The following is an 8,670-nucleotide window of genomic DNA, read 5'->3' on the forward strand; positions in this document are numbered from 1 at the left end:
ATCCCCCAGGAAGATGGCTGGGACCCAGAGGCAGGTGACTCCTACTTCTGCAGCTCTGCCACGAGGAACAGAATGAAAAGGAGTGTGGAGTTTGGTGGGGGGATTAAATTACTTAGTCCACACAAGGTACTTGAACAGTGTTGGCTCATGGAAATCACTATGTGTTAGCTATCATCATCATCATTATTATTGTTATTGTTATTATTTCATTGTTAAGGAATCTTAGGGTAGGATGGCTGACTGCCACCCCTCTCCTGGCTGTTCTCTTCATCTTAACTTTGGCAGTAGCTTTAGGCTTTGCCTTGGAAGTGCAAGGCAAGGACTGAGGAGACTCAGTGGCCACTGAAAGCAGTTCTCAACATTTCTGACAGTGATATGACCTGCTGCTAGATTTGGCAACAGTAAAATGGCTACTCTTATTTGTGCATGGGAACTGAGCCAGCCAAGGGCACACGGTGGGGTGGCAAGGCAGGGTGAATCACCTGCAGAAGTGGCCTAGGCCAGAAGTCGAGAGACCTTGGTTTTGGTCTTCATTTGTTGTCTTCTGTGTGTATAAGTGTGTGTGTGTGTGTGTGCATATGTGTATGTGTGCATATATGTCTCTTTTATGTGCGTGTGTGTGTGTGTATGTGTGTTTTATTTTCAGTGCTCTGAACCCAGCACCTTCGTCCACTTATCGTACATCCAGCAGTGTCTATTCTATGCTAGGACTTGCATGGATTACCAGAAACAACAGTGAATCAGCCAGAGCTGCTGCCCTCAAGGGGATCCCGTGGAGGGCAAGGAGAGCACACAAAAGGGAAGTGGGCCCAATGGTGGCCCCTTATGCAGTCTGAGCAAGGAATAAGTGATGTCTGAGCTGAATCATCAAAGATGAGTCAAAATTTCCAGGTGAGACAAGGTCAGAAGACATTATGTTCAGAATACAACTTGTTCCAAATCACAGCGAGCCTAACCCAGCTCAGGAACGGCAAGTTATCTTTTGGAGAGAGAGCTTAGGGTACTTGTGTGTGTGTGTGTATGTGTGTGGCACGAGTGGGTGACAGACGGGAGGTTTAGTCACTAATGTTCTTCATGACCTTTCACAGGACAGATCCTGTCTCTCTTCTTAGTATCCCCATCAGTAAATTTCAGTTTTCCTCCAAACTTCCTGTGCTGAGCCTTCCAGGAAGATTCAAAGAAGAATCCAATACTGCCCAGTAATCCCCAATACTTTAGGCTGCTCATGGTCTGATGGGGGGACGTAATCTATAAATTGTAAAAACTCAGTTGGTCATCAGAGGCCTAAAGCAGTGGTTCTCACACTTCAGACTGCATCAGAATCAGATGGAGGACTTGTTAAAACACGGATTGCTGGGCCCACCTCTCTCCCACCTTGCAGTGTCTGAATCTGTAGGTCTGGAGTAAGTCCTCACAATTTTAACTAGTTCCAGGTGAGGATGCTGCTGCTGGTCTGGGCCAGCGTTTTGAGCATGAACAAAGAGGACGAAGCTAGAGAGATTAAGAGGAAACCTCACACTGAGCAGGTTCCCTAAAGGTCCAGTAGCACTTCCCAGCAGGAGCCTGTGTAGATGAGGTGGGAATAGGTAGAAAACAGACTGTGGGGCACCTGGGTGCCTCAGATGGTTAAGCGTCTGCCTTCGGCTCAGGTCATGATCCCAGGGTCCTGGGATCGAGCCCCATATCGGGCTCCTGGCTCAGCAGGGAGCCTGCTTCTCCCTCTCCCTCTGCCTCTCCCCTGTTCATGCTCTCTCTCTCTCTCTATCTCGGTGTCTCAAATGAATAAATAAAAAAATCTTCAAAAGAAAAGAAAAGAAAACAGACTGTGTGTTACCTTTGCTGACCTATACATCCCAGACCCCATAAAGCTCTTCCCATCCCCCATGTTTCAGGTTCTCCCATTTGAATTCAATCAGTCCTCAGAGCTGGCTCTCACTGGGGTTGGCTTGTCTGCGTCTGGGGTCAGAAGCCAACTGCCCTCCCTGTGAAGTGGGAGCCCCCTTCCTCAGGGCCGTGGAGGAGGAAGGAAGCTGGGTGGGCTGACGCACAGACAGAAATAGTCTGTGCTCACCGCTGCTCCCAAGCACACATCGACCAGCAATTATCTCTTGTAAATTGCTTTCCCGGTTCTGTTCAGAACATGTGTGTGTGCCTGCCTGTCTGCCTGAGAACAAACACTCGGAAGGCACAGGGTGGAGGTGGCTAGCTGGGGAGTGGGCTCCAGATGGAGGGAAGCCCAAGTCTGAATCTTCAGCCAAGAATTAGGGAACTGTTGAATCTTAGACCTCAGAAATACTAGAACCTTGCACTCGCCCTTATAACACTCCTGCTAGTTGGTTTTCCAGCCTCTCAAACACTCTCATTTGTTTATTCCTTCAACATTGACTGCCAGGGATTCTCTGCCAGAATCTGGGCTAAATGAAGTCCCAGTCCCTATCCTGAAGGAGCTCATGGCTATGGCATCTACAGGAGATCCCTAACACAGCTAAGGGCTTCAGGGAAGCTTCTTGGAGGAAGTGATGTCTGAATTAAGTCTTGAAGAACCCACTGACAGGTGAAAAGGGGTTTGTGATGCAAGATGGGGAACAGCATTTAAGGCACAGGGAATAGTATACACAAAGGCCTGAGCTAGGAGAGAGCAGATGGTGATTCAAGGGACAATAAATAGTTCAGTTTGGGTGGACACTGGAGTCAAGGTGGGATGGTGAGAGATGAAGCTGGAGGGGTATGTGGGCCAAGTCCTGAAGACTTTGCCATAGTAAGGGTCTTAGGCTTTATCCTGAGGGCAACAGAAGTGACTGGAAAGGGTTTAGCATGGGAAGGAACTCAGAACCTTATGTGATAGCTTGCTTTCATGTTCTTCATGACACTGAAGTAAAATGTGTTACCCAGGAGCTCTGCTTTGGGGGCCTATTGAACACCTGCTCCTTTAGTTCCTGAGACTTCAGAAGTCTGAAGGGCAGTGATGGCTCACGTGTCCACAAGAAATGACTCAGGCCCTGGACTCTTATTAGGGGGAGGAGACCATTCCACTGTCATTAATGGTTTATGCCCAGTTAGCTCAGGGGCCAGAGCCTGGTACAACAAAGGCCCAGGCCATAGACCAGAGCCCAGAAGAGTGCTGTGCCTCACTCTGTCCCAGAGACCCAGGAGGCTCTCATGTGCATGGCACTGACAAGGGTACGAATGGCTCCTTGCATACCTTCTCCACACCTCACAGGATTAAGACCACCCAGAGTGGATGATCCACTCAGGGAGTGTTGACATCCTGTGGTCCCAGCACTGTGACAAGCCCTTTAGGAGAGAAGATACAGCTCTCTAAGTCTTGGAGACTTACCACTAGGGATGAACCCCTAGGGAGCAGTCAGAGAATTCAAAAGCAAATGTCAAGCTGTGGGTTAAGAGCCATTAGAGTTGCAGAGAGTTTATAACAGAAGAAAAGAAATAGCCTTGGAAGCCTTTATGGAGGAAATGGGGGTTGAATTTGATCTTGATGGATGATGGCAATATTTGAAGGGCCTCAATGAGGTAGAGAAAGTGTTCTATAATGTCAACTTTATATTTAAAGAGACTACTACTTGTGGCTCTAGGGCTTTGGACAAGTAGATCATTCATTCACCAGCCCTACCCCAGCCATAGTCATTCAACAAACACACACTTAATATCTTTTGTGTGCCAGACCTTGCTCTGAGCACAAGGAACGAAGTAATGAGTCAGTCAAAGTTCCTGTCCTTGGGGAGTTCTCAGGCTACTGGGGAAGCCTGCTAACTTAAAGAGACAGTTACAATACAGTGCAGAAAGTGCTTTGTTCATTCACTGATTGAAAGATGGTTATGCTAACTTTGTACATGGTGTTACATTAGTGCAATGTAACTTTGCCACCCCTCAGTCAAGGGATGCAATGTATTTTCCCATCCTTTCTTTCTATGCTGACTTTGTGATTTGCTTTAAAAAATAGCAAGTGGCAGAAGTGACACTGTGCCACTTTTGAATCTAGGCTTTAAAGAGACTTTGCAGCTTCCTCTCTCAACTTCTTGGAATGCAGTGTCACTATGCAAGGAGCCTGGGCTAGCCCACTGGAAGACAAGACCACGCAGAAGCTACATGAGCTCTCCACTGAGGCCCTCTAGACCAACCAGCTCCCAGTTGAGTGACCAGAAGAGTGAAACTACATGAGTGACTCCAGGTGAGATCAACAGAAGAACCACCAGCTAAGCCCAAAGTGCCAATCCACAGAATCATGAGCAAATAAATGGCTATTATTTTAAGCCATATGTTTGGGGTAGTTTGTTACATAGCAAGAGATTGGCGAGGCAGTTCTTTTCACATATTTTGTTAAAACTGTGAATGGGTGTACATGTCTTCTCCATTTGTCTGTGAGCTCTTCCTTAGAGGAAAGAAACTGTGCTAAATATCTTCTGTTTGCCACTCCAGATCCACTCTCTTCCCTTCTCCACCTCGCTCTGTACCTTGAGAGGGTTACACAAAGAGGCTACCTTGCCCTCTGCAATCTGGTAGGGTCTGGCTAACTGGAGTCCCGGCAGACATATCCTCCTAGCTTCCTCCCTGAAAGTTCACCACAGGTGCATCTCTGGACCAAGGGATAGGATTCCTGTCACATAGCCCTTACAACAGCTCTCTTTGTCCAGATTCTAGTGATTGCTCCCTCCCCTGCTCCTTTACGCCTAAGGGTAGTAACTAGTGCTCTAACATGATTACTAACAAATTACCCAGTTTGAGAATGCCACCTATTTCCTTCTGACATCCTGAATGATAATTTCTTATTCCTTATTCTATCCTCAGCTGCCACCTAGCTCACAGTATATGCTCAATAATGCCATTTGGTGGAGGAATGAAGATTCCAAGGAATCTGCTGTTCAAGTTACACTTTGATCAGAAAGACTGGAGTTTGGATCCTGACCCTGTAGTTTCCTAGCTATATGGCCTTAGGCAAATTTCTTCACTTCTCCAGAAGAGTCTCAGTTTCCTTATGTGTTAAATTTGGATAACAAATACCAACGCTCCAGGATTGTTGCTCAGATTATAGATAATGTTTGTAAAATGTCTGGTTCACAGTAAATGATAAATATGACTTTGGTGAGGAGGTAGGAAGGATTTCACAGCCATTTTCCCATTTCATTCTTATTACATCACTATGAAGATCCCTATCTATCCATCTATCTCTCTTAGCAAACTAGGACCAGGAAAGGAAAACAGCCTGTGGAAGGCCACACACTGAGCTGGAAATAGTCAGAATTTGAATCCAGGTTTCTGATTCTTGGTTCAGCGTTCATTTTTGCCACACCAGGTGAGAGGTGGGGAGAGGCATGGTCTTGACACACCTCTCCAATAAGCCAACGGGGAAAGAAAAATAAATAAAGTGGGACCTCCTAGGAGAAGCCAGCAGGGGCCACCTGCCCCACCCTCTTCTTCAACAGAACTTTTTGGATTTTTCCAAGAAAAGGTCTTAGCTCGGCTGCCTACCTCATTGCCCAGCAGGAACCTTGAGAATGAAATCATCCTTCTGGAGACAGGATGAGGAAAAGTCATATTTGTCTGGAAAGCCCCAGGACATGAAAGCAGTGCGTTTAGTTGGGCAGCTCAAGGCACTGAAGTCTTCTCCCTCATCTCTGCCCTCTTGAGCACCCCTTTTCCTTGCGCCACACTTCCTTCTCCAACAAAGCTTCCGGAACACTCCAGTCCTCGGTGACTGAGCCTTTCTCTGAGCTATCACAATGCCTGCCACATAGTAGGTGCTCTTTAAACCTTGTGGAACCAAAGAATGAATGTGTCCCTCCACATAAATATTCGTTCCCCAAATACCAATGTCCACTCTGTGCCTCCCCATTTGTTGGGGTGGGGGATCCAGAGACAAATCAGACAATGCCCACCCCTCACATGATCCTCATCTTAGCATTCGCCATCTCCAGTGTGTTTGCTAACAGTTTCATCGAACACTGTCAGAACTCAAAGAGCCCTCAGAGACCTATTCCTTTCAACTGTCTCATTATACAACTGGGGAAACCAGGGTTCAGAGAAACAGCATTCTGGTACAGAGAGGGGCACTGATTAGGGGTCAGGACAGCGGGGCTCAGATGCCGGCCCTGCCAGTGACTTGCTGCCAACGTGGGTCCTCCGGCTGGGCCGCGTTCTCCCCGTGGGCAACAGGGGGCAGGAATCACCGCCCGGCAGGCAGTGCTAGCGCGGAGAGAGGGATCTCGGACGACGCCTTTCTCCCAGGAGGAGGGAGCTTCCTTTGTGAAACCTTCATTTTCAAAACCTCCAGCCCAGGGTTCCCAAACCCCGCCTTCTCTCCCGGCTGCCGTGTGTTACCATGGAGACCGTAAGCCCCTCGCGGCTCCCTGCTGTTCGGAACCCTTCCCCCTCCTCCATCTCTCCCAGCTCTTTCTCCCGCAGCTGCAGATTCCCCAGGGCTGATAAGCTCCCGAACTTCCCGAGGACAGGAATTATCCCGGTATGAAATCGGGGAAAACGGAGACCCAGAGAAGGGGAGGGGCCTGCCCCAGGCTGCACAAGGCGCCCGTCGCGCTCACCACAACCACCCTCCTGTGTGGCGGCGCGCTCCTACCCAAGGAGGCTTATTGTTCCTTTTTTTCTTCTTTCCGCAGTTTTGGTAGTTTAGCTTTTTGTTCTAAGGAATTCAGAACAGGTTCTGACTAAATGCGGAGTGACTTGAGGTTCTGTCTTTACATTAGTGACTTCAAATCTATTCTTGGATAAGTTAAGTCCTTTGTGAACTGAAATAGTGCTGGATTGTAAAACCTGCCAAAAAGCTATTGCAGAATGTGCCCGCCCTGATTATGCTGATGCAACAAAGATAATCACATCTTAGAGCATTGCAATTTTCCAGAATGCATTAAGAAAAACAGTATAGGACCATGCAGAGTTTACACAACAAACGTCTGAGAATTTGGACACATTATGTATGCCAAGTAGTTGAAAGTGTTTCTATAACTCTAAAGGACAAGGGTATCAAAACCTTGGCATATGGAAAATAGAATTTATCCTGCAAAGCTGGATTCCAGTCCCAACCTGCTCATTTGGATCATCTTCTGCACATTACTCAACCTGAAAGTGGAATACCACCCCCTTCTGTGTGATGGCTGTGCAGATGTGAAAGTACTTTGGAAGTTGTGATAAGCTCAACACATGTTATTTATTGTTATTAAATGAAGGCTGGAGAAAGATCTCCTAAATTTTTTCCCAAGGGCCTCCTATTGTCAGATTGTTAGATTCCGAAGTTTTCTATGATTAACATGTGTGATGCTAAAGGTCTAGATTCTAGAATCCTAAACCTGATTCTAATCCCAGAACCCTGTGAGTCTGACATTCTCTGATTCCATGCAAGTGTGAAGGCAAGGTCTGAAGGCCAGGGAGGGTGAAGACCCAGGTCAGCATTCTAGGCCCCCAGGGAGGAGCAGCTGTCCCTGCTGCCTGTCTGGGCTCACCCATGGAACCACAGCCTAATTCCCATCAGACCTGTCTTCAGCTCCTACCCTTCCTCCAACCAGCTTTCCTTGGGGCCTCATCACCTGTATTATCCATATTCATCACACATAGTCTCACATTAGGCCCAATTAAATCACTTTGCCAACACTGCAGGAATCAAAACCTCCCTTAATTATTAGGCCCAACAGAGGAGGCCCCCATTTAGGATGACTCCACCTGTCACCCCCCTTATCCCATACTCCAAGCACCATCCCCCAATCCCCCCACACCCATTAGCATAGCAGCTACAGGAGCATTCCTTTCTGCAGGTTCTGGTACATGGTGTTCCTCCCCAGTGGCCTCACAGGCAGCTGCTGACTCACCCCAGGTCGCTAATGCAGCAGGTATCCACGTATTTAGATGGGGCCGCTTCACTAGCTGCAGCAGCGTGGGTACATGTGAGCTTATACGTGTGGACAACACCAGGACACTAGCCCTGGGCTGTAGGCTTCAGACCTGGCTCCCAAGCCATGACTGTTAACAGGGTTACATTGAGCTAATACCTTTTTCTCTGTCTAAAGAGAATATTCTGGCCCTGTGAGCCTCACAGGGTGTTCTGAAGCTTCTGAACCAATGTGTCAACAGTAAATTGGTAAATTGTTAAAAAATGATGTGTTGTGATGAAAGTGATACCTAAATACAATATACCACTACAACGTTCATGGCCAAACGTTCATGGTCAGCCCCATACCAGCACCACCACCTAGCTATGTGACCTCAGGCAGGTCATTTTACTTTTCTGAACCTGTTTCTGCATGCATGCATGCGTGTGTGTGGTTTTTTGAGTGCTTAGTATATGCTGGGCACTGTGTCTGGCATGTTACATGGTTTACTCTATACCAGTCAGGATTCTCAGCTGCAAACAACTGAAACCATCTCTGGCAAAACTAAGTAAAAAGGAACTTTACTGGAAGGCTGCTGGATGGCTCACTGAAATGATGAGGAGACTAGAGAGCCAGACAGAAATCAGGAGTAGCTGGGCACAGCCAAAGTCCTCCGCAGGATCTGTCTGTTTAGGACAGACTCCACTTCATGCTACGCTGCCACGTGCTACTCACCACTGCCCTGCTGGTCTCTTGTCCCCACTGCAGCCTCTTGACATAATCTCTGTCCTCACCTCTCTGCCTAACTCCCACTGGACTCAAAGCCCTGGGGGGTGGG

The sequence above is a fragment of the Neomonachus schauinslandi genome, chromosome 4 (genome assembly GCF_002201575.2).
Source record: "Neomonachus schauinslandi chromosome 4, ASM220157v2, whole genome shotgun sequence".
NCBI classification, from domain to species: domain Eukaryota; kingdom Metazoa; phylum Chordata; class Mammalia; order Carnivora; family Phocidae; genus Neomonachus; species Neomonachus schauinslandi.